The sequence below is a fragment of the Perognathus longimembris genome, chromosome 8 (genome assembly GCF_023159225.1).
Source record: "Perognathus longimembris pacificus isolate PPM17 chromosome 8, ASM2315922v1, whole genome shotgun sequence".
In the NCBI taxonomy this organism is placed as follows: domain Eukaryota; kingdom Metazoa; phylum Chordata; class Mammalia; order Rodentia; family Heteromyidae; genus Perognathus; species Perognathus longimembris.
Window position 1 is genome coordinate 48,289,681 of NC_063168.1, and position 24,029 is coordinate 48,313,709.

Here is a 24,029-nt window from a genome sequence, read left to right on the forward strand (position 1 = left end):
TTAAATCAATTTAGATATGCAAACTATGTAGCAAAATATGATCGAATAATATAAAAGCTAAAATTATCAAGACAACCTTAACAGTAGTTACTTCTGGAAAGAAAAGTGATTGTAGTAAAGCTAGTGATGTTTCCTTTCCCTCTATCGAAATGAGTATGAAGAAATAACAATATGTTTTGTTTTTGTTTTTTGTTTTTGTTGCCAGTCCTGGGGCGTGGACTCAGGGCCCGAGCACTGTCCCTGGCTTCTTTTTGCTCAAGGCTAGCACTCTACCTCTTGAGCTACAGAGCCACTTCCAGCTTTTTTCTGTATATGTGGTGCTGAGGAATTGAAGCCAGGGCTTCATGTATACAAGGCGAGCACTTTAACCACTAGGCCATATCCTCAGCCCCAACAGTATGTTTTATTGGGGGGACAGAAAAAGGGTCACACAAAAGAAGGGAGTATGAGTCAATGCAGTAATTATATTCATTGTATAGTACATAAAAACTCAAGCATATAACTTGGGTGTAGGAATGGGAGGAGGAATAAGAGAAAACAATGGCAGGGATGACAATGACCAAAATACACTATACTTAAAACCTTATGAAACTGTAACTTCTTTGTACAATTACTTAACAATATTTTTTTATAATTAACAAAAAGTTTGAAGAGATGGCTGGCTTAGCAGTAGAGTGCTTGCCTAGCATGCATGAATGAAGCTCTGGGTTTAATTCCTCAGCACCACATAAACAGAAAAGCTGGAAGTGGCTCAAGAGGTAGAGTGCTAGCCCTGAGCAAAAAGAAGCCAGAGACAGTGCTCAGGCCCTGAGTCCCAAGCCCCAGGACTGGCCAAAAAAAAAAAAAAGTTTGAAGATAATCTCAGAAATGCTAATATGTCAAATCTTGATAATACAATCAACTTAAATTTTCATGCTAATCCAGGCAATGGTGGCTCATGCTTGTAATCCTAGCTACCCAGGAAGCTGAGATCTGAGGATCATAGCTCAAAGCCAACCCCAGCAGGAAAAGTCCATGAGACTCATCTCTAATTAACCACCAGAAAACCAGAAGTGGCATTGTGGCTCAAAGGGATAGAGTGCTACCCTTAAGCACAAAAGCTCAGGGACAGAGGTCAGGCACTGAGTTCAAGCCTGTGACTAGCCAAAAAAAAAAAAAAAATGCTATAAAGCTAACCAAAAAAACTGAACACAGCTATATAAAAAAAAACGATCCCACCTCATCTCAGTTAGACTGGACATTATCAAGAAACCATACAATAACAAATGCTTGTGAGGATGCAGCTATAAGGGAACTCCAATACACTGTTGGTGTGAATTTAGCTTGCTCAACCACTGGGGCAAGCAGTATGGAGGGTCCTCAAAAAAACTAAACCTAGAACTACCTATAGTCCAGCAATACCACTCCTGGGCATCTATCTAATAGAACACAAACAAGGCTGAAGTAAAGCCACCAACACAACCATGTTCACTGCAGTGCTACTTACCACAGCCAAAGTACATAATCAGCCCAGATGCCCCTCAGTGGATGAATGGATCAAGAAATGTAGCATACAGACACACACTATGGAATTTATACAGTGATATTGTACCATTCAAAAAGAAATGGAAAGACTTGGAAAGAATTATATTAAGTGATTAAGGCAGACCCAGAGAAACAAAGGTTGCATGGTTTCTCTCGTGAGCAGTGATAGAATACATCCATTAATCTATAAGTAAATGCTATGGGTGATATGCAAGCAATTCCAAATGAATTATATTAGATGCTATGGAAATCTCAAATAGTACAACTTTTTATAAAGACTAAATCAAAGCCAACAAAACAATCACCAAAAACTGGGTACTTGCATGGGGGGGGTGGGACAAGGGGCTAGGGGGGCAGAGGAGAATGCAATCAAGAACTCATTGCATATACCACAAAACTGAGACATGTAAAGGAAGGGGTGGGTCAAAGGGGGATGAGATTGTTGAAGATCAAAATGCATTGTATTCAAGTAACTTTGTTAAATGACCTCCCTTGTACAACTACTTAAAGATAAAAAAAAATCACGTTTCAGTAAAATTTCACTTCGACACAGTAATACTATAACAATAAGTCATTAATACCCATTTCCTTTTCAAACAGTAGTTTATCACCACCATTCCTGCCCTCCTGTTCAATTATGGAGTGTGAAAACACCATATAAACACATATGTAGAACACAGAAACTGTTTAGCTAAAATAAATATTACTTCTGGTTTTAACAGATGCCTGGTCTAACACTTACAAATGAAACATCCATTTATTTAAATTTATTTGCTCACTATGTTTTAAGACAGTTCTCTAAAAATTACTTTCAAAAGAAATGGCAAGAGCTGGATTGGTCACACACACCTATAATCCCAGCACTTGAGAAGCTGAGGCAAGAGGATCAGGAATTTGAGGAAGTATTGTAGGCCTGCCTGGGCTACAGAGAGCCCTCATCTCAAAAACAGTAAAAAATGATATAGAATATAAAAAATAATAAATGAGATCCTAAGTTTCAATATTTTCTCAAAATCAAATATATTCAAGCCTGAGGTGGTAGCATCTATGCATGATGGCACACACCTATAATCCCAGCTACTCAGAGATGGAGGTACAAGGACCACAAGTTCAAGGCTATCCCAGGCAAAGGTAGGAGTGAGATTCTGTCCCCAAAGGACAATTAAAAGGCTGAAAAGTGGTGGTTCAGGTGGTAGATCACTATACTAGGAAGTACGAGACCCTCCGTTCAAACCCCAGGTAGTTTCTGTGACTTGATTTAAATGAAATAAAAAAGGCAAAACTTGCCTGGGAATGTGACTTAATAGTAAGAGTGCTTGCCTAGCATCCATGAAGCCCTGGGTTCGATTCCTCAGTATCACATAAACAGAAAGTGCCGGAAGTGGCGCTGTGGCTTAAGTCGTAGAGTGCTAGCCTTGAGCAAAGGAAGCTTAGGGACAGTGCCCAGGCCCTGCGTTCAAACCCCAGGTCTGGCCGAAAAAAAAAAGGCAAAAATAGTATATGAACTCAGTCAAAATTCAGGAAAGTATAAAATGTACATAATAATTAGCATTATTGTGAAACTCAGCAACAATATCTAGTGCCTAGTCTAATAGAGTAATACAAATCTGAAATGTTAAGTTTAAAACTATTTGAGACTCCAACTATGATATTGAAATTGTTTTACAAAGAGAACAGGTTAAATAGTATTCTATATTACACTGCTTTAAACCTATGCTGTTGTTGCAAAGAATCTATCACTAGCATAAACTGCTTTATAGTCACACTTCACGACGAAAACATTATTAGATGTGAATCCAATCCATAAAGTTCCATTCTGCTGTTCAGCAGAAGACCCTGCTGAAGATCCTTTGTGATTTGGTTTTGCTCTGACAAATAATAAAATGCATCCACTCTATGTATAGAGTTTAATGAATTCTTACAAATGTATAACCACTCATAACAATACAAAGCATTTCTATCACTTGAAAATTAACTTCTTAACCCACTGAAGTGGATCTCTCCATCTCCTGATTCATGGCAGTCACTGGTGTGCTTTCAGTCTGTAGGAGGATTTTTGCCTCATATATTACATACATATTACATATATTCCTTTGTGCCTAGTTTCTTTCACTTTGTATACAATATGAGGTCCATGCATGTTGCATTTGTCTTTTGTGTTTTTGTTGTTGCTGCTTTATTTTTCCCTTTACTTGCTCTTTAAAACAACCTTGAATTTTAAATGAACTTAGAGAAAGCCTACGAAAACATCTTTCAGCTACCTGCATGCCCAGGTATATTCAAAGCTGACCATTTGGGGCCAGGAGTTTGGCCTAGTGGTAGAGCGCTTGCTTAGCATGCATGAAGCTCTGGGTTCGATTCCTCAATACCACGTATTCAGAATAAGCCTGAAGTGGCACTGTGGCTCAAGTGGTAGCCTTAATGAAAAAGAGCTTAAGGACAGTGCCCAGGCCCTGAGTTAAAGCTCCAGGACTGGCAAAAAAAAAAAAAAAGCTTACCATTTTATGACTAGAGGATGTTATACTAAGGGGAGGAATCCAATGATGTAACTCATCTGAACAACTAAAAAAAATCATTTAATAAAATAAATACCAGAAAGCTGAAACTTCTGTTGTTGTTGTTGTTTTGGGAAGGAACATACATGAGAAGAAAAGGTGAGCAAGTAAGTCATTACTTATAATCAATGTGCAGTATGTAAAAGTTGAACTACATAACTTGAGGGCATGGGTGAGATGGGGAAAGATGGGAGAAGGCAATGGAAAGGGCGATACAGATTAAGGTACACAGCACACACACAATTGACCTGTGGAATTGAAACTCCAATGTACAACTTCTTTAAAAAATAAAGAACAGCTGGGAATATGGCCTAGTGGCAACAGAACTAGCCTCATATACATGAAGCCCTGGGTTCGATTCTCCAGCACCACATATCTAGAAAACGGCCAGAAGTGGCGCTGTGGCTCAAGTGGCAGAGTGCTAGCCTTGAGCAAAAAGAAGCCAGGGACAGTGCTCAGGCCCTGAGTTCAAGCCCCAGGACTGGCCAAAAAATAAAAAAATAAAAAATTAGAACATTAATAAGTGATTTCCAGAAAGAAAAATTAATCAACATTTTTAAAGTATTTGGCTCACAGAAAACAATGTACTGAAACCAGAGGGAATTCATATTTCTGAGGAATCGAACCCAGGGCTTCATGCATGCAAGGCAAGCACTCTACCATTAAGCCACATTCCCAGCCCTTCATATTTCTATCTGTATTTAACTACCTTAATGATAAAACTAATATTGCAAACATTGGATTTTATTATGATTTATACTTAGTCATTTTTCCACAAGACTGATTTCAAACACACTAACAGAATATCTTTATATAATTGTAGCAAAGAAGCCCAGTAATGAATAACTGTTCCTACTCCCTTATAAATTATTCAATTAGGAAATGAGAACAAAGCAAGTTCAGGGACACATAGGTTGACTTCTAACTATTCTTTGTGTTGTCTTACCTTCCAAATTAAAAAAAAATCCAGATTATTAAAAAAAGATAAAAGTACAGGTTTCATGAGTTTTTGAGAGAAGATTTTATTTATAGGCTTGACTGTGTAGCTATTTTAGTACTGTGTTTATAAGCAATTAGTGAAATGGGATGGAACATGATTATACTTTTAACACACATAGTCACAGTCCTAAGACCTACAAAAGAATTTGTTCTGGAACATGGTAGTAGAATGTCAAACACATCTAGAATATGTGTATCATGATGTATAGCCATTTCAGTACCAATATTTCTGGTGAAACGGTCAAACAGCTTGGAAGAATTAGCCCTTTTATCAGTATGGTCCTAAGAAGGAGGCTTTCTTTGTAACACAGTAATTCACTTCATTGATAATCTTTCCCTCCTAGAAATATTTTACATGTACACTGATTTTTAAAACACTTAGAATCACTGGCTTATCCTTTTTCCTTCAGCTCCCTTAGCTGAAGAGACTGCTGCCCTGCTCTTTAAAAGCTAACCTTCAGTCAGGCACAGTGACTCACACCTGTAATCTTAGGTACTTAGGAAGTAGAAATCTGAGGACAGCGGTTCAAAGCCAGCTGGGGCAGAAAAGTCCACGAGACTCTTAGCTCCAATAAACTACTTTAAAAAGTCAACTAGAGAGAAGGAGTGACATTGTCCAAAAAGAAATGCACTCATTACCTGACTTACATAACTGTAACTGCTCTGTACATCACCTTTATTGTTATTACAATTAAAAATTTAAATTAGGGCTGGGAATATGGCCTAGTGGTAAAGTGCTCACCTTGTATACATGAAGCCCTGGGTTCCATTCCTCAGCACCACATATATAGAAAAGGCCAGAAGTGGCACTGTGGCTCAAGTGGTAGAGTGCTAGCCTTGAGCAAAAAGAAGCCAGGGACAGTGCTCAGGCCCTGAGCCCAAGCCCCAAGACTGGCAAAAAAAAAAAAAAAAAAAAAACCTTTTAATTTAAATTAAAAAAAAAAAAAAGCCAACTAAACCACCCAAAAAAGTGAAGCATGGCTCAAGTGGTAGAGCCTTGAGCAAAAAGCTCAGAGACAGCAGCCAAGTCATAAGTTCAAGTCTCAGGAGCTATAATATAATTAACCTTCAACCCAAACACAGCATCTGACACAATTCTATACTGACTTCTAGGATGAAGTTTACCTACATTTCAAACATTAAGTTTGTCCATGGTATATATCTTCAAATACAATATAACTAAACACCACCTCTACACCCAAACTACATTCATATTCCAATCTATTTTTTAAACACAAGCAATCTTTGAGTTCTAGCAGTTTTACCGCTGTTAAGTCACACTTAAAGCGCCTAGCCTATTACACCCACTTACTGCAAAGGTACACTAATGAATTTATACCTGTTTATGATGCCCATAAAGCCGCTCCTATTTCCTATCAGTCTAGTCTTGATAGCCTTTTGTGGGAACATCTTTGGTTATAGACTAGAATCCATTTAGCACAGCTTTTCCTATGTTCCTCAGGTTTCAGGTTAGGGAAAGATCAGCAAGATGAAACAAAATATATTAAAGAATTCATGAAGAAATATACACAAAGGATTGTTTAAAGCATAATGAAATCACCTTACCCCTACCTCTTCCTTCCCCAACACGATTACTACCATTCAAGCATTCACTTCAGTGTATATCTTTTGGGATAATTTTACAACTGTTTTTAGGCTGAAATCTTTAATCAGCATTATCACTTTAAGCACACAAAATCTAAGAAATCCCTAGGATTACATAAATGCATTACCTGTATTCTAATGGCAACATAATCCTACATTTATGCCTATGAGATTTAGTCATTAAAGAAAAATCAGGAAAACAAAATATGGCAAATGAAGATAAATGCACAAAATGAAAAAATTCAATGACCAATAAATATACAATGTTCAGTGCCCTCATACTAACAGGAAAACATAAAATTCTGAGGAGAACCAGCAGGAAAATGCAAATTAAAGTCACAGTGAAATATTTCCACCATATGGAGGAAAAGAGAACAGCTGTGTAGCCGGATGGCAGGCCACACATGGCTGGAAGAATTTGAAAACTGAGAGAAGGGGATGGGTTGGGAAGGATGGGAGAGAACCACAAAATGGGGTAACATTGATCAAGATGTAGTGTACTTATAAACTGATTTGTTGAATGGTAACTACTTTGTACAACTACCTAAAAAAAAAAAATTACAGGGCTGGGAATGTGGCTTAGTGGTAGAGTGCTTGTCTGCTTGCCTAGCATGCATGAAGTCCGGGATTCCATTCCTCAGTATCACATAAACAGAAAAAGCAGGAAGCGGCAGTGTGGCTCAAGTGGTAAAGCACTAGCCTTGAACACTAAGAAATTCAAGGGCAGCACCCAGGTCCTGAGTTCAAACCCCAGGACTAGCAAAAAAAAAAAAAAAATTGAAATGTTCCTAATAAATTGAGATTTCATCTGGGTGCTGGTAGCTCGTGCCCGTAATCCTAGCTACCAAAGAGGCTGAGATATAAGAATTGCCATTTGAAGCCAGCACAGGCAGGAAAGTCCTTGAGAGTCTTATTGACAATTAACCAACAGAAAACCTGGAAGTAGAACAGTGGCTCAAAGTGGTAGAGTGCTAGCCTTGAGTGAAAAGGCTCAGGGACAGCACCCAAGCCCTGAGCTCAAGCCCCACAACTGATAAAAATTAAATTAAAAAAATTGAGAATTGTTGTAAGTGAAAAGTACAAAATAGATCTTCAATATTTAAAACAACTAAAATATTAAGTATTATTGTTTACATATTGAAATGTTTGAGATCTAAATGTTTTTAAAGAGTTATTAAGATTAACAATTTCTGTGGCTGGGAATATGACCTAGTGGTAAAGTGCTCACCTCATATACATGAAGCCCTGGGTTCGATTCCTCAGCACCACATATATAGAAAAAGCCAGAAGTGGCACTGTGTTAGCCTTGAGCAAAAAGAAGCCAGTCAGTGCTCAGGCCCTAGGGTTCAAGCCCCAGGACAGGCAAAAAAACAAAACAAAATTAACTATTTCTTTTTATTAATGTGGCTACTAGAAAATGTTAAAGTACATTATATTTATGTAGGACTGCACTGATATGGAGCAAATTTGTGTGTGAGTGTGTGTGTGTGTGTGTGCGCGCGCGCGCGCGCACAATATTGGGACTTGAACTCAGTCTGGTACTGGAAATGTTAAGTTGCTCTTGCCTGGAACCAGTGGCTCACACCTCTAATCCTAGATATTCTGGAGGCTGAGATCTGAGGTTCAAAACCAGCCAGGGCAAGAAAGAACCTGAGACTCTTATCTCTAATTAACCACCAAAAACGAAGGGGAAAAAAAAAAAGCTTAAAGTGGAGCAGTGGCTCAAGAGGTAGAGTCTACCCTTGAGTATAAAAAGCTCAGGAAGAGTATTCGGAGGCCTTGAATTCAAGCCCAAGGTCCTGCCACAAAATAGGAGAAAAGGGGAGGGGAAAAAGAAGGAAGGGAAAGGAAGGAAGGAGAGAGGACCAGTTAATCCAACAAGTTACAAGTCTAAAAGGAGGGGCTGGGAATATGGCCTAGTGGTAGAGTGCTTGCCTTGTATACATGAAGCCCTGGGTTCGATTCCTCAGCACCACATATATAGATAAAAGCCAGAAGTGGCGCTGCGACTCAAGTGGTAGAGTGCTAACCTTGAGCAAAAAGAAGCCAGGGACAGTGCTCAGGCCCTGAGTCCACACCCCAGGACTGGCAACAAAAACAAAACAAATAAACAAAAGTCTAAAAGGAAATGGATTATTATAGTAACAAAATATGCCACAGATTACCTGGTAATCACAACAGAAAATGTTCCTTCTTGTGGGAGACATTTAGCAGTCACCACTATTAAGGCACTAATCAAACTTAGCACTGTTAATAGTACCAGAGACTATTATGTGCATCCTGAAGTGATATAATATGAAACAGCATTATCTACAGGAAGCTTAATGTGAATTTCACAGATAGATCAAACCTATCATTATCATTTACAGAAGGCACAGAGTATATTGAAAAAAATGTTTTTGCAGGGCTGGTTATCAAACCTCAGGCCTAACACAGGCTAGACAACTTTACTATTGAGCTGCATTTATAGTCCCAAAGTTTGTGTAAACAAAAAAAGAATTGGAAACAAACAGAATTTTGAATGAAGAACATTTTATAAGGTACCTACCTAATCTTTCCACAAAAGAGAAATTCAGAAGCTAGGATGCAGCTCCATGGTCAGGGAAAAAAGCATTATGTTAAAAGAGTGAAGTCATTAAATTAAGGCAGACATTTAACTAATATAAAAAAAAGTTAGACTGAATATAACTCCTTCCTGCCCCACCCTCTTTCATATATTCAGAAATCTTGATTCCAAGAGAAATAGTGTTAGGATCTGAGTCCTTTGGAAGACAAATGGATCACAGAACCCTCAGGACTTAGTTTAGTTCCTTTATTTTAAAAAAAGGACCCAAAGAGAACTCTGTAGCTGTTTCTGCCAAGTAAGGATACAAGATGACTATCTGCAAACCAGAAAAAGGACCCTCACCCAAACATGTTATTCTGCTAAAACTTTGAACTAGAAGTTCCTAATCTCCAAACAGCGAGGGAAAAAGTGTATTTCTAAAACTATTCCTATCTAACTTTTCTAGAGCCATTTTAGACAGCGTATCCAACAATGAATTAAAATATCCCTTTATCTTTACGATATTAAAACACTTTAAGCCATCTTCAAAATTCAGCATTAACCAGGTGCCAATGACTCAATGACTCAGGAGACAGATCAGAGGATGCAGATTTGAAGCCAGCCCCGAAAGAAAAAGTCCTCAAGACAATCTCCAATTAATGAGGTGGAGGTGTGACTCAGAATGCCAGCTGTGAGCAAAAATGTAAAGCTAGAGTTCAAGGCCTTGAATTCAAGCTTCAGTGCTGCCACACATATACAAAAATTTACACACATACGTAGAAAGGTTAATGAGTCCACCTCTCTATAATTAATTATTCATCTCTAATCTTTTTTCTTCTTTTTTGCACCAGTCCTGGGGCTTGGACTCAGGGCCTGAGCACTATCCCTGGCTTCTTTTTGCTCAAGGCTAGCTAGCACTCTATTACCACTTGAGCCATAGCACCATTTCTGCCTCTTTCTATGTATGTGGTGCTGAGGAATCGAACCCAGGGCTTCATGTATGTGAGGCAAGAACTCTACCCCTAGGCCATATTCCCAGCCCTCTCATCACTAATCCTTTATATTCAAAATATGCCTTATACTTGACTACATAATTTTGGTTATGCAATATAAATCTGGACAAAACCACAATGATATACCTATATGAATCTCCCTTTCCAGATTGACCATAAAATCTGAAAATAGGTATTTAACATATATTGTAACAATTATATCCATTCATGTTTCCAAACTTGGTAATCACTCCCTACTTAAATTAAAAAAGAATGGAGACAGAAAACCCAATATAAAGCAAAAGAACAGGAAAAGAACAAATAACCTGAACAAGTATAAAGATATCATTGAGAAGTCAAGATATAGGGTAATCTCAATAACGCAATCTAAATCATCCCTAATCCTTCCAAACATCTGCTACCCTTACAAATTACTTTATAAGCAAAAATCAAAAATGGGAGGATACTAACTGAAACTGTGATGTATTAGAATAAAATTGCTGGAGCTGGTGGCTCAAACCTGTAATCCTAGCTACTCAGGAGGCTGAGATCTGAGAGCAGAGGTTGGAAGCCTGTCTGGGCAGTAAAGCCCACAAGACTCCATAAAACAATAAGACTCCAAAAAACAATTGAGAAAATGCTGCAAATAGTGCTGTAGCTCAAGTGGATAGAGCACTAGCCTTGAGCAAAAGAAGCTCAGGGACAGCGTCCAGATCCTGAGTTCAAGCCACAAGACTGGCACAAAGGTAAACAAAACAAAAACTATTTTACCTTTACATTATGATTTAAAATACTTGAGAATGGTTGAAAAGAAAAATAATAAACTTAAGTCTCCTTACATTTTATACCATGAAACATCAAAAACCTTAATAAAAACTTAAGTAATGGGCTGGGAATGTGGCTTAGTGGTAGAGTACTTGCCTAGCATGCATGAACCCCTGGGTTCAATTCCTCAGTACCACATAAACAGAAAAAGCCAGAAGTGGCTCTGTAGCTCAAGGGATAGAATGCTAACCTTGAGCAAAAGAAGCTCAAGGATGGTGCCCAGGCCATGAGTTCAAGCCCCAGAACTGGCACATACACAAAAAAAAATTCTGGGACTGGGAATATGGTCTAGTGGCAAGAGCGCTTGCCTCATATACATGAAGCCCTGGGTTCGATTCCCCAGCACCACATATATAGAAAACGGCCAGAAGTGGCGCTGTGGCTCAAGTGGCAGAGTGCTAGCCTTGAGCAAAAAGAAACCAGGGACAGTGCTCAGGCCCTGAGTCCAAGCCCCAGGACTGGCCAAAAAAATAAAATAAAATAAAAAAATTCTGCTTTGTGACTTAGTAAGACATTTCCCTTCCAAGTATCTAAAGACTAAAAGAATAATGAATCACCAGTTAAACTGAATGTTTAATCCATTTGTAGGAACAGAAGGAATGTAACTGAATTATAGTTTATACATTAGATGTATATGTAAAAAATGTTTCATTTATCAAAGAATTTTCTATTTCTACCTTCCTCAGAGCAATAAACAGCAGTTACTATTCTTTAAAAAAAAAAAACGTAATATCTATCAAATAAAACATAAGGGACTGTGGGACAGAAGCTCAGTATGTGAACCATGGCTAGTTTGGTCAAAATCCTGGATTCAATCCCCAACAACTCCCTCCTACCCCCAATGTATCTGAAGGCTTACTCAGGTTCAATAAATGAGGTCTTTTAGGTCATGAATGACGCTATTGTTCATTTTTATATTGGAACACTAAAATAAATACAAGTTAATTTGTTTTAAAGTAAAAAAACAATCTTGATTCACTGAAGCAATCAGGATTCCATGTAACTCTGTCTTAAAAAAGCAAAAGAGATCATTAATAATTAAAACAAAAGGTCAAAGATTCACAAGCTATCCTGAATATTTAATGTCTGTGCAAACTCAGGAAGAAGTATCTTAGCCAAGCTGTACCGTCACTAGGAAAGCTACAGAAGCTACAGAAAACAGCAACTAAACACCTGTTTCACAGTAAGTTCAATATGCAGACATTTATACTGCAGGAAAAATCTCATACTACAGCTATGGATTAAGGGAAGCAGTGCTAAACATACAATTTGAGCTTACAAATTGACCTTAAAAGTTATCTTTTAGTAAAACTGTCAAATATCCAGAGAACAAAATTAGTAGCCAAAAGTCATCAGCACTATTACCACACAGTACTGATCAGCCTCTAGTCTTCCAGATATATCTCACAGAAATAGCAAGGAAGTCTTTTTCAAAGACAAATAACAGTTTTACACATATATCCCAAACTGTTTATTTTTGCAGTGCTAGAGATTGAACCCAAGCGATTGTCTAGGTGAAATTATAAAGGCCCTGGGTTTGATTCCCAGTAAAACAAAAACAAACAAACAAAAAAACTATGTTGGAAAAAAAAAGACTTCATCTTTAACAAATGATTCTGGGAAAACTGGACTATCCACATGAAGAAGACTGAAACTAGATCCCTATCTCTCACTCTGAACAAAAAACAACTCGAAATAGATCAGACCTGAAACTCTGAAACTACTAGAGGACAATACAAGGGAAATAATCCAAGTTTTGGCATAGGCAAGGATTTTGTGAACAGGGCAACAGCTCAGTAAACCAAGTAAGAATTGACAAATGAGACTACTAAAATAGAAAAAGGGGGCTGGGAATATGGCCTAGTGGCAAGAGTGCTTACCTCGTATACATGAAGCCCTGGGTTCCATTCCCCAGCACCACATATATAGAAAATGGCCAGAAGTGGCGCTGTGGCTCAAGTGGCAGAGTGCTAGCCTTGAGCAAAAAGAATCCAGGGACAGTGCTCAGGCCCTGAGTCCAAGGCCCAGGACTGGCAAAATAAATAAATAAAATAAAACAGCCTCACAATAGAGAAAATGCTTGTCAGATATTCACCCAACAGGGGTTTCATATCCAGAGTATACCAATAATTCATAAAATTAAATACCAAAAGAAAAAAAATGCAATCAACAAGTAAGCAAATAAACAATATCACTTTTCAAATGAAGTACAAATTTCTAATACACATGAGAAATAGTTTAACATTCTTAGCTATGAGGGAAATGCAAATCAAAACTATACTAAGATTCTACCTCTTTCCAGTGAGAAGGGTTATCAGCAAGAAAACAAAAGTAGGGCTTGCATGTCTATGATCCCAGTTCTGGGAGAAGTAGGCTACCCAAAGGCAGAAGGATCCTGAATTCTAGCTCAATACTGGCAGAGTTAAGGAGATCCTATCTCAAAAATAAAATACAAGAGTTAGGGTGTACTCAAGTGGTAGATTGCTTGCCTAGCAAGCTCTAGGACCTGAGTTTAACACCAGAGTCAAAAGGATGGAAGGAAGCAGGGGAAGAAAGAAGAAAGGAGGGAATAAGAAATGGGCAAAGGAAATGTATATATCGTACAACCAATAGTCTTACTGAGCCATTAAGAATGGCGTATTTGCTGGGGCTGGGGATATGGCCTAGTGGCAAGAGTGCTTGCCCCGTATACATGAGGCCCTGGGTTCAATTCCCCAGCACCACATATATAGAAAACAGCCAGAAGTGGCGCTGTGACTCAAGTGGCAGAGTGCTAGCCTTGAGCAAAAAGAATCCAGGGACAGTGCTCAGGCCCTGAGTCCAAGTCCCATACTGGCAAAAAAAAAAAAAAAAAGAATGGCGTATTTGAGAGGCTGATAAGAGGATCACAGTTCCAAGTCAACCCAGCAGACAACTGGGTACATGCCCACTGGAACATGCCTGTCATTGTAGCCTGATAAGAGGTTTAGACTGTGAGGATCAAGGTTCCAGGTCAGCACAGACAGAAAAGTCCGTAAGATTCCACCTTCATGGGAAGATGCTGGCCTTGGTCACAGATGCCCATCATACCAGTAACAATGGAAAGCCTAACATACGTGGATTACACAGTTCAGGCATGCAACCAAGCAAAGCAAGACCTTATCTTAAAAAATATGCAAAAAAAGGGATGGAGGTGTGGCTCAGGGGTAAAGCACCTACCTGGTTAGTGGGAAACCCTGAGCTGAAAAAAAAAAAAAAAGATTTGGAGAATAGTAGTTAAAGGTAAAAAGTTAGTGAGACCTTCCCACTCTCCATCAGTCCATTAATCTCAGTCAATAAGCTGCATATGGTGAGATATATGCATGTGATATCAGCTGTGAAGGAAACCATAAGAGGACTAGAGTCTGAGGTCCAGACAAAAACCAATAATAATATATGATACTCTATCTGAACAGTAACTAAAAGCAAAAGGGCTGAGAGAGTAGCTCAAGTTGTATACACCTGTCTCACAAGAGTCTAAACTCCAGTGCTGTCAAAAAATAAAAAGAATGAAACTCTATTGTTTGCTGGAAAATGGATGAGCTAGAGATTATATTGAGTGAAACCAGCCAGTCCTACAAAGACAAATATGTGTTTTCTCTCATTTGTGGAAGCTATAGAGAAACAAAACAAAACTAAGCTAATGGAAGTGTTAAAGGGGCTACTAAAGGAGATGAAAGAAAAGGAGGGGTAAAAAGAGTAATAGAGCATGTGAAAATGATTCAAGTATATCATATGCCTATTTGGAAATGTCATGATGAAACTCATTATGATGTACAATTTAATATATGCCAATTAAAAAAAATTTCCACAGGTGCTGGTAGATCACACCCAGCTAGCTACTGAGGAGGCCAACAGCCATAAGATCACAATTCAAAGCCATCCCAGGGAAGAGTCCCAGATGACTCCATCTCCATCACCATCAAAAAGCTAGGCTGAAGATGGGTAACAGTGGCTCACACCTGTAATCCTAGATATTCACGAAGATGGTATCTGAGGACTGAGGTTCAAAGCCAGCCAGGACAGGAAAATCCAATCACCAATTAACAAGCAAAAAGCCAAAATACAGCTGTGGCTCAAGTACTAGAGCACAAGCCTTGAGCAAAAAAGCTAGGGGACAGAACCTAGGTCCTGATTTCAAGCCTCCCTGGCCAAAATAAAGCAGCTAAGCTAGAGGTATGGCTCAAGTAGTAGAATACTAGTCATAAAAGCAAGCTGATCAAGCATGAGGCTTATGAGTTCAATCCTCAGTAACTTTTTATAAAAAAGTTTTTTTTTCTGTTGCTATTATACAGGGCAGGGTTCAAAGAACACTCTACAACACAGAATCCATGTAGTCTACATAGACAAAAATCGTAATAATCCAAGAGACAGATGCTATTCTCACCTATAAGCTGTAAATGGTGCCATCACTAAGAAAAGCTAAGCTCTTCATTAAGTTAGTAGGTAACTTCTAGTATCAAAGCATGTTTAATTGAATCCTTTGTTTACAAAGATACAAAGCAAACTGTCCATACATTGAGGGCACAGAATCCGAGGAAAAAGGGTAAAAAAAAAGGTACACCAAGGGAGTACACTGGACATTGATGAAAGTGAACTATACAACTCGTGGGTGAAGGTGGGAGGAAAGGAATGGGAGAGAATAAGGGAACAGATGACACTGAAATGAAAGGAAATGTATTTATTACCTAACTTATTTAAAGGTAACCCCTCTATATCTTATCTCTAAAATAACAATAAAGTAAAAAAAAATCATGGCAAAACCAGTAACTAAAAATCTTCATTTTTTTGCTTGTTATTGTTTTGTCTTGCTTGAGGTTAGCCTCAAAATTACCAAGTGATTAATGACATTTCAATATTCTCTAAAACTTCAAATCCATTTTATTTTTAGCAAGTTAAACTAGTAAAAGTATTAGGTAAGCTATAGTGGAGGATATAGCTCATTGGTAGGGGACAAGGAATTCTGTAGTATTCACCACAAACATTTGGTAAATTATAAAAGCTTTATAACCTGGTAAGTTGTATTCTTGTGTATGTGTCAGTACTGGGACTTGAGCTCAGGGTCTCAGGATCTCACTTGGCTTTTTCACTCAAGGTCAGCACTCTACTACTTGGGCAACAGTCCCACTTTCGGCTTTTTTGTTAATTGGAGATAGAAGTCTCATGAACTATTTTGTCTAGGCTAGTTTCCTCAGATCTTAGCTCTCTGAGTAGCTCGGAATATATGCATGAGCCACCCTATATCCATGAGCCACCAGTGCTGAACATAAACTGTACTTTCAATGTTACAAACTATGTTAAATTAGGTTGGTTATACCAAATAATATTAAAATATGACAGCTGATTAAACTACTGGATTTATGAAGTTAAACAAATTATTACAAAAAGAATCATTATGAAAAAGTTTATGTTATGCCAAGAAATAGCAAGTAATTACAGATGGTTGACACGCTAGCTAATAAAATAAGAAATTTCCTTATGATTTCTTCTGTCTCCTGATAGCATTATTGAGAAGCAAAGTGTTTCTGTCTGCTATTTAAAATCAAATTGAAGAAAAATAACCCTGAAATCTTAAAAAAAAAATTGTAAAATATGAGCTATCTAGGACATTAGATGTTACTAAAAATTAAATCTCAGTAATTTTAATGGTCTGAGAAATAGGTACAACATATTTTTGAAAAACTTCCTAACATTAGGGGGCTGGGGATATAGCCTAGTGGCAAGAGTGCCTGCCTCAGATACACGAGACCCTAGGTTCGATTCCCCAGCACCACATATACAGAAAACGGCCAGAAGTGGCGCTGTGGCTCAAGTGGCGGAGTGCTAGCCTTGAGCGGGAAGAAGCCAGGGACAGTGCTCAGGCCCGGAGTCCAAGGCCCAGGACTGGCCAAAAAAAAAAAAAAAAACTTCCTAACATGGTCAAAATTTGGTAAAAGGTTCTTTTCATCATAACATCAACTCAGTTACCAGGTCAGATCACTAAGTTGGTCTAAAGAGTGCTGTTCATTATGGGGTAGAATACAGAAGGAATGCTAAAAAAAAAAATCTCTCTCAAGCCAAGTCAACACAAAGAGATTAAATTGTACTAGAAATGTTTTAATTGTAAAAAGATACCAAAATAACTAATCAAAGATAGTGACATACTTTAGAAAAAAAGACCAAAATTATTATTTTAAATCAGAGTGAACACTTCAATTAAAAAATACAGATTATAAAACTCACTTAACTATCTCTTCACCTGTACTTGTTAGGTTGGCTGCTTGAAGCTGATTAACCAGTTGTTTTTTTATACATCCTATACTATCAAGTATTTGCCACAAAAAAACAAAATCTACCCTATTTTACCTTTACTATATGCGTACAATAGAATGAAGTGAGATATAGTTGAAATTACATATTTAGAGGCTATGCAATTTCCAGGGATCTTGTACATATCTTCAACTATCAATCCTCTTAATCAGTAATTCTACTGATATGATTCTCAGATTCATTCTACATTAAAGTTGCTAATATATAACTAATGTCTTCAGCTTCATTCCAAATCTGAAATTAGTTTACTAAAGAAAAAAAAAAAGGGCAAATCACTGAATCACTGAAAAACAAGAAATACCATATTCCTCTAAATTTCCTTGAGTAAATTCTATTAAAATTTTATAATTAAAATAAAAGAGGAAAAAAAACCAAACCTCCCAGACACCAGAAGCTCACACCTGTAATCCTATCTACTCAGGAGGCTGAGATGTTAGGATCACAGTTCAAAGCCAGTCTGGGCAGAAAATCTGGGAAGACATTCATCTCCAATTAACCAGCAAAAAGTTGGAGGTGGAGCTGTGGCTCAAGTGATAGAGAGCTACTCTTGAGCAAAAAAGCTTAGGGACAGCACCCAACCAAAGTCAGGCCCCAGGACAGGCAGGCAAATACACACACACACACACACACACACACACACACACACACACACACACTTTTATTAGTCTGTCATTGGTTTTCAGAAAATGTAGATTCTCATATAATATTTAAGAATTTCTTACTTTTCTTTTTCAGTATGTAGCTAAAGCTGCCCTCACTCAACCTTGTAATCTTCCCGCCCCTGTCTTAGCACCCATAGTGGTGAGGATGAAAAACCAATATTACATTCCATTACTAATTTCTATGATAGGCAAATGTTACAAAATACTCTAACATAGTTACACATATAAACATCCATAAAATATAGATTATATATGTAACTAATACCTATGAGCATGGAAAGATGTACCATTCATACCAAGTAACATATACAATAAATGTTTACCAATCAATGTAAGAAGGGTGTATGCTCAATCAGTTGTAATGAATCTCCATACTCGCTAAATGATACTATAGTAAATTGTACTCTTTCAAGAGTGCCAAAAAAAGTCGATCTGTATCACTATTCAAGTTTCCATTAAAAAAGTTTAATTACAGGAAATTGTAATTTTCAATGAGAGCTACTTTTCTGACCGCATCAAACTTGTGAATCTGTTGTTCTTAGAAGCACAGCTATTTAGACACTCTACCATTCCTTCATATGATGTAATCTTAAGGGATTTAGTAATTATGTGATTTACTCACAAAACAGTACTTCCTGACATGCTAAAAAAGACTTTCTTTCCTACCTCTGGAGTCTCCACAGAAATCAGACACCCAATGTTAGATGACAGGTGTTGAAAGCTCTGCTGGTCACTTTTTTTTTTCCTGCCAGTCCTGGGACTTGAACTCAGGGCCTGAGCACTGTTCCTGGTTTCTTTTTTTTTTTTTTGCTCAAGGCTAGCACTCTACCACTTGAGCCACAGTGCCACTTCTAGCCTTTTCTACCTATGTGGTGCTGAGGAATCAAACTCAACCCCTAGGCCACATTCCCAGCTCCTCTGCTGGTCACTTAAAAAAAAAAATAACCTGGGGCTGGGAATATGGCCTAGTAGTAGAGTGGTTGCCTCCTATACATGAAGCCCTGGGTTCAATTCCTCAGCACCACATATATAGAAAAATCCAGGAGCGGTGCTGTGACTCGTGGTAGAGTGCTAGCCTTGAGCAAAAAGAAGCCAGGGACAGGGACAGGAGGGGGAGGGGGGAAGGAAGGAGGAAGACCTCATCAACAAATGGAAAAGGTATGTACAAGAAGCTGGGAAAATATTACAAAACAAAACAAAACCCTTGAGGCTGGGAATATGGCCTAGTGGTAAAGTGCTCGTCTCATGTACATGAAGCCCTGGGTTCGATTCCTCAGCACCACATACATAGAAAAAGGCAGAAGTGGCGCTGTGGCTCAAGTGGTAGGGTGCTAGCCTTGAGCAAAAAGAAGCCAGGGACAGTGCTCAGGCCCTGAGTTCGAACTCCAGGACTGGCAAACAAACAAACAAAAACACTACTCTATGCCAACACAACATAAAGAACTATGCAGAAACAAAAAAGACAAAGGCATAGACAAGCCAACAATAGACAGCTGTCCTAAATACTAAATTTAAACTCTTCTATTGTAACAACACAAAATACATTTGGGAAGCCTATGAAATATTTAAGATTACCATGCTAGTATCACTTCAACTACATATTTTTTAAAAGTTGATACCCTAGATAAAAAATTAGAATAACTAGTCTATTTATTTAGAAATGCTCTATTTAAAAGTAGGCCAACAATAGGAACTCCGCTATTGCACAACAGAGAAAGTAAATGAAATAATATCTATTAACATTCAGTGTCCATGGCATGTTTCTCATCTCCTAGAACATACTGTGACTTACACTGTCTTCCCTGAACAATTTACCACTTCTCCATCCATGCAGTAGCTTAAAAAAAAAAAAAAGAGTTCCTGTGTTAATCCCACAATAAACCTCAGTAATTCTCACATCACAGTAGTTGTAAACTGTTGGTAACAGAAAAAGAATGCTTTTCCCCCCAAAATAGCTACATAACATTGTTAAATTCCCTAATAATCCTTTCACAAGACTCCTGCCAACTTTATTTTGATACAATAAACATGTGAATCTTGCTTTGAAAGTTTTTTAACTGTGACTTAACCAAACAGCTTCCCAGTTGTTCATATTTCTTTTCAAGTTTCCGAGTTGTTTTTAGAAAAGCTTGACTAGCCTTAGGAAGCATTTTTGCCAATAAGATGAGCAAACGTCCTAGATCAGCTTAAAATGACATTAAAGGTCACAAAACTTCAACAAAACAAAGGGACAATTCTTTCTAACCTTCACTGAGCCTTTCATTTAAAAAAATGATTTCACCCTACGCTTAATAATACAATGATTTGTAAGGAGTGACAGTACATAAAAGGGGACTCAGAGAAAAAGCTGACCCTGTTCTTAACGGGCATCCTGTAGATCTGGGGTACTGACTGATGAGATAGCACTTTCAATTAAGAACTTCACTGTTAAGAATGACATCCCAGAAGGATGGGAGACAAGCCGGGAACCGACTTACGAGGAAGAAAAACGACTTTAACGCGCCAAGGAGGCAAGAGATGGTGAGAGTCCCGGGCAGAAAACCGAGAAAGATCTTAAGGAAGTGAAGCGGAGCGCGGAGTAGGGCAGAAGCCGAGTAGGGCACAACGCAGAAAGGTGGCGTTTTCAAGCACCGGGAAGGGAAGAGCTCCGGACGTGGGGAGAGATGCTGGCGGGTTCAAGCAGGGAAGGGGAAGCCGTCGACTTCCAGGCGTCGCAGCAAACTCTATTCTCTCCCCCTCGCAAGCGGAGGCGGCGGTCGGGCAAGGGGCCTATCCCGAAGCCAGGCCCGGTGTCCCGCTCCGCGAGCCGAGGCAGTGCAGGCGCCACGGCTGCAGCCCGGTGGCATCCGAAAACGGTTCGGGGCCTCGGCGGTGCGCCTCCGACGGGCGCCCAGCGGCCTTACCTGGGGCGAGGGAGAGAGACGACGTTTAGGGCGTCTCGCTCGCGCCCGCGCTGAGCCTCCCGCTGCTCTCAGCCCGGGCTTCCTCCGGAGGCGCGACCCTGCCTCAGCGGCCGCTTCGCCCTCAAAATCTCGGCCACCGCCTCCGCGGGCTCCGGGGCTGTTTACACCGCCCGGCCCCTCACACCACCGCCGCCACCGCTGCCGCCTTCTCTCCACCCCAGCGCCGCTGCCGACTCGGCCGCCGCCACCTCCTCCGCCGCAGCCTCGTCTCTCTGGAGCATCTTCCAGCCACCGAACACTGAGAAACAGAGACTCCAGCCGCACCGGCAGGAAACTCCCCCGCAACTGCCAGGGGAACCAACAGTCAGAGGACCGGCGGCTTTTCCGCCATTGAGCAGCAGCCGCACGGATCCTTCTGCAACCCCCTCCCCGCACCCCGGCCTTTCTCCGCCCCACAGAGAGCCCCGCCCCCAGAGCCCACCCGTTGGGGCGGCGCGAGTCCTCTCGCCGCCTGCGACTTGCTGGGAGGCCTGTCAATCTTCCCGCTCCCACCCAGTTCGGTTCCCCAGGTGCCTCTGTACTTCACTTTGCCCGCCCATACGGCCCCGCCTCCGAGTCGCTAATTTCCCATTGGGCATCAGTAACCACCTTCAATTGGCAAGGTCAACTATCCATCAAACACCGCCCACAGAGCAAGACCCAACCTTTCATTACCATTTACTTGATTCAGCGCCGCCTCCGCTAGGTTCTCTACCTCCTAGACGTCACGGACCAGCCCACCCTAACCAGCCATAAGTAGAGCCCGCCGTCAGTCAAATTACGCCCACCTGCGATCCACCTCGCAGAGACCCAGCCCCAGCCGTTCCCCTGTCTTATTGGTTCAAATGATGGTTTGAACCGGTCATTGGCTTTCCGTAAGTGTCCGTCAACGAACCAATTTCCAAGTCCGCCACACTGGCTTTTTTTTGTTTTTTTAAATAAAACGCGCAAAAGGCGGGGAAGCATCTGAAAAGCAACTGGATAATTTTCGAAGATGAGCAAACCCAGAGAGTCTGTTCAGATCGTCCTGTTCTTCGAGAACCGGGCTCTCTTATTCTTGACCTCTAATCCTCGAGTTAATCAAGCGCCATATAGGAGCCAACGATATGTCCAGTTATAGGTGTGGAGGCTTAGCCCCACCCGGAACTGCAGGGGTCTGGTTACTGATTGGCTTACAAAGTACTCCTTGGCCCCTCATTGGAGGAAGTAAATGCCTCTCCTCGGTCGCGGAGGGATAACGCAGCGGCGGATAAGAATCGAACTGGCACGAAGTGGTTGTTTTGCTTTTAGCCACGGGTGGGGCGCACCAAGAGTGCACGCGGGAGAGGGAAACTGGGGGCGGGCCGGGCTCCAAAGGAGGTGTATTCGGGAGGAGAAAGGCCCGGATGTTTCATAACAATGAAATCATCGCTGACCAATCAGAATCGCCGGTCTGAGATACCTGCCGGACCCGACTCCTGCTGGGGAGACAGTGGGCGGGAAATTGAAGCGTCCTTTGAGGTAGAAGAGCTACTTGAGAAAGTGAGGCTGGTAATCCCTTCAGAAGGCTTCTGTGACGTGGGAGATTATTTTTACTTCTTTGTGCCCCACTGCCTGGTGTCCAGCCTTTGGCTGTTTTTTGTGTCTCAGTCATTAGTGTTTTTTTTTTTTTTACACTGCGCCTTTGGTTCTGACTTCCACTGGCTCATCCCACAGTTAAAAAGCGATGGCTGCTATGTTACTAACGCTGGAGATACAAATGTAAGGCTATGCAGATTCAGTGTTTAAGACGGTTAAGTGATCGTTCAAACTTATGTGGGGATGGTGATAAGAAGGATCACCATCTGTGAATAAGTTTATCAAGAATTGCTTAAAAAAAAAAAGCCCAACCAAGAAGAGGATTCCAGAATAAATTATAGGAGGCCAACAGGCAGAGGAACGAGAATATGGCAATTCGATGAAGCTAGAAAGTGCTATCAGGCTAGTTTCCCAAAGCGAAACAAAAAGTGTAAAAGATACACACACACAGTATTGTTAGTGTTAATTTTGGACAATTAAGCTTAGACCTAAGGGAGTGCTAGCAATCCAGTGTAGAGAAAAGGGCAAATTTAAGAATAGGACGTTTCTGGCCATGCAGAAATAAGATTTCAATTCAGGATTTGTTTCCTTTTTTAACCTACTAAAGTTTGCTTTGGATAGTATTCCTTCCAGCATGGTGAATAAACAACTAGCAGGAGAATCACAGGGATACAGATTCCTAGATCTGGTAATGCCTGCAAAATCTAGAACTCGGACCAAGCTCAGAAAAATATATATTTTATTTATTTTGTTGGGTATGTATTATGAATGGGTACATGGATGTATTGTGCTGGTGACTGAACCCAGGGAGAAATTAAAATTTTAAAATATTTCCCAGTGTAATTTTTATGCACATCGGTATTTGAGACCCTGTGGTATGACAGGTAATGGATACAGCCAAAAGTAAATTTATTTTCTCTCCATTCCAGCATGTTGGGGAAGGCAGGTCAATAAAGAAAAGGAAATATCCTTATTTAGGCATTACCATTCCTTTGTCTTCTTCATTATCATTAGGGGATCATATAGTTCTCAGGAAGTATTATTATTTAAATGATATAGTAGATCCTTAAATCTCACTGCTTTTGCCTGGCACACCTAATATAAGGAGAAGAGGGTTGGGAACCTCCACTTTCAAAATAGGAACCATGCTGAAGATGAAAGCATGAGGACACCTGGATACCTTTATCATGGGAACCCAAGGAACAACTGAAAGGCAACACAGCAATTTCTTGCTTGATTTCCTTCTCATATGCCTTTGGTTCAATAATGTAGGTGAGGGCTGGGGATATGGCCTAGTGGCAAGAGTGTCTGCCTCATATACATGAGGCTCTGGGTTCGATTCCCCAGCACCACATATACAGAAAATGGCCAGAAGTGGCACTGTGGCTCAAGTGGCAGAGTGCTAGCCTTGAGCAAAAAGAAGCCAGGGACAGTGCTCAGGCCCTGAGTCCAAGCCCCAGGACTGGCCAAAAAAAAAAAAAAAATGTAGGTGGGCC

The 24,029-nt window shown here is 40.0% G+C and overlaps 1 protein-coding gene across 4 annotated transcripts in view; it reads right to left on the reverse strand.

Annotated features, from left to right (window-relative positions):
* Window positions 1-21,334, reverse strand: part of Ppm1b (protein phosphatase, Mg2+/Mn2+ dependent 1B) — a 71,325-nt gene extending 49,991 nt beyond the window's left edge. For 2 of the 4 annotated variants that reach the window (XM_048353009.1, XM_048353008.1), the window contains exon 1: window positions 20,938-21,333. The gene's annotated coding sequence lies outside the window, so the exon portion shown is untranslated. Of the gene's footprint in view, window positions 1-20,937 lie in introns of all 4 variants that reach the window. The other 2 variants (XM_048353010.1, XM_048353011.1) reach the window with 2 other exon arrangements.
* Between the last annotated feature and the right edge of the window lie 2,695 nt (window positions 21,335-24,029).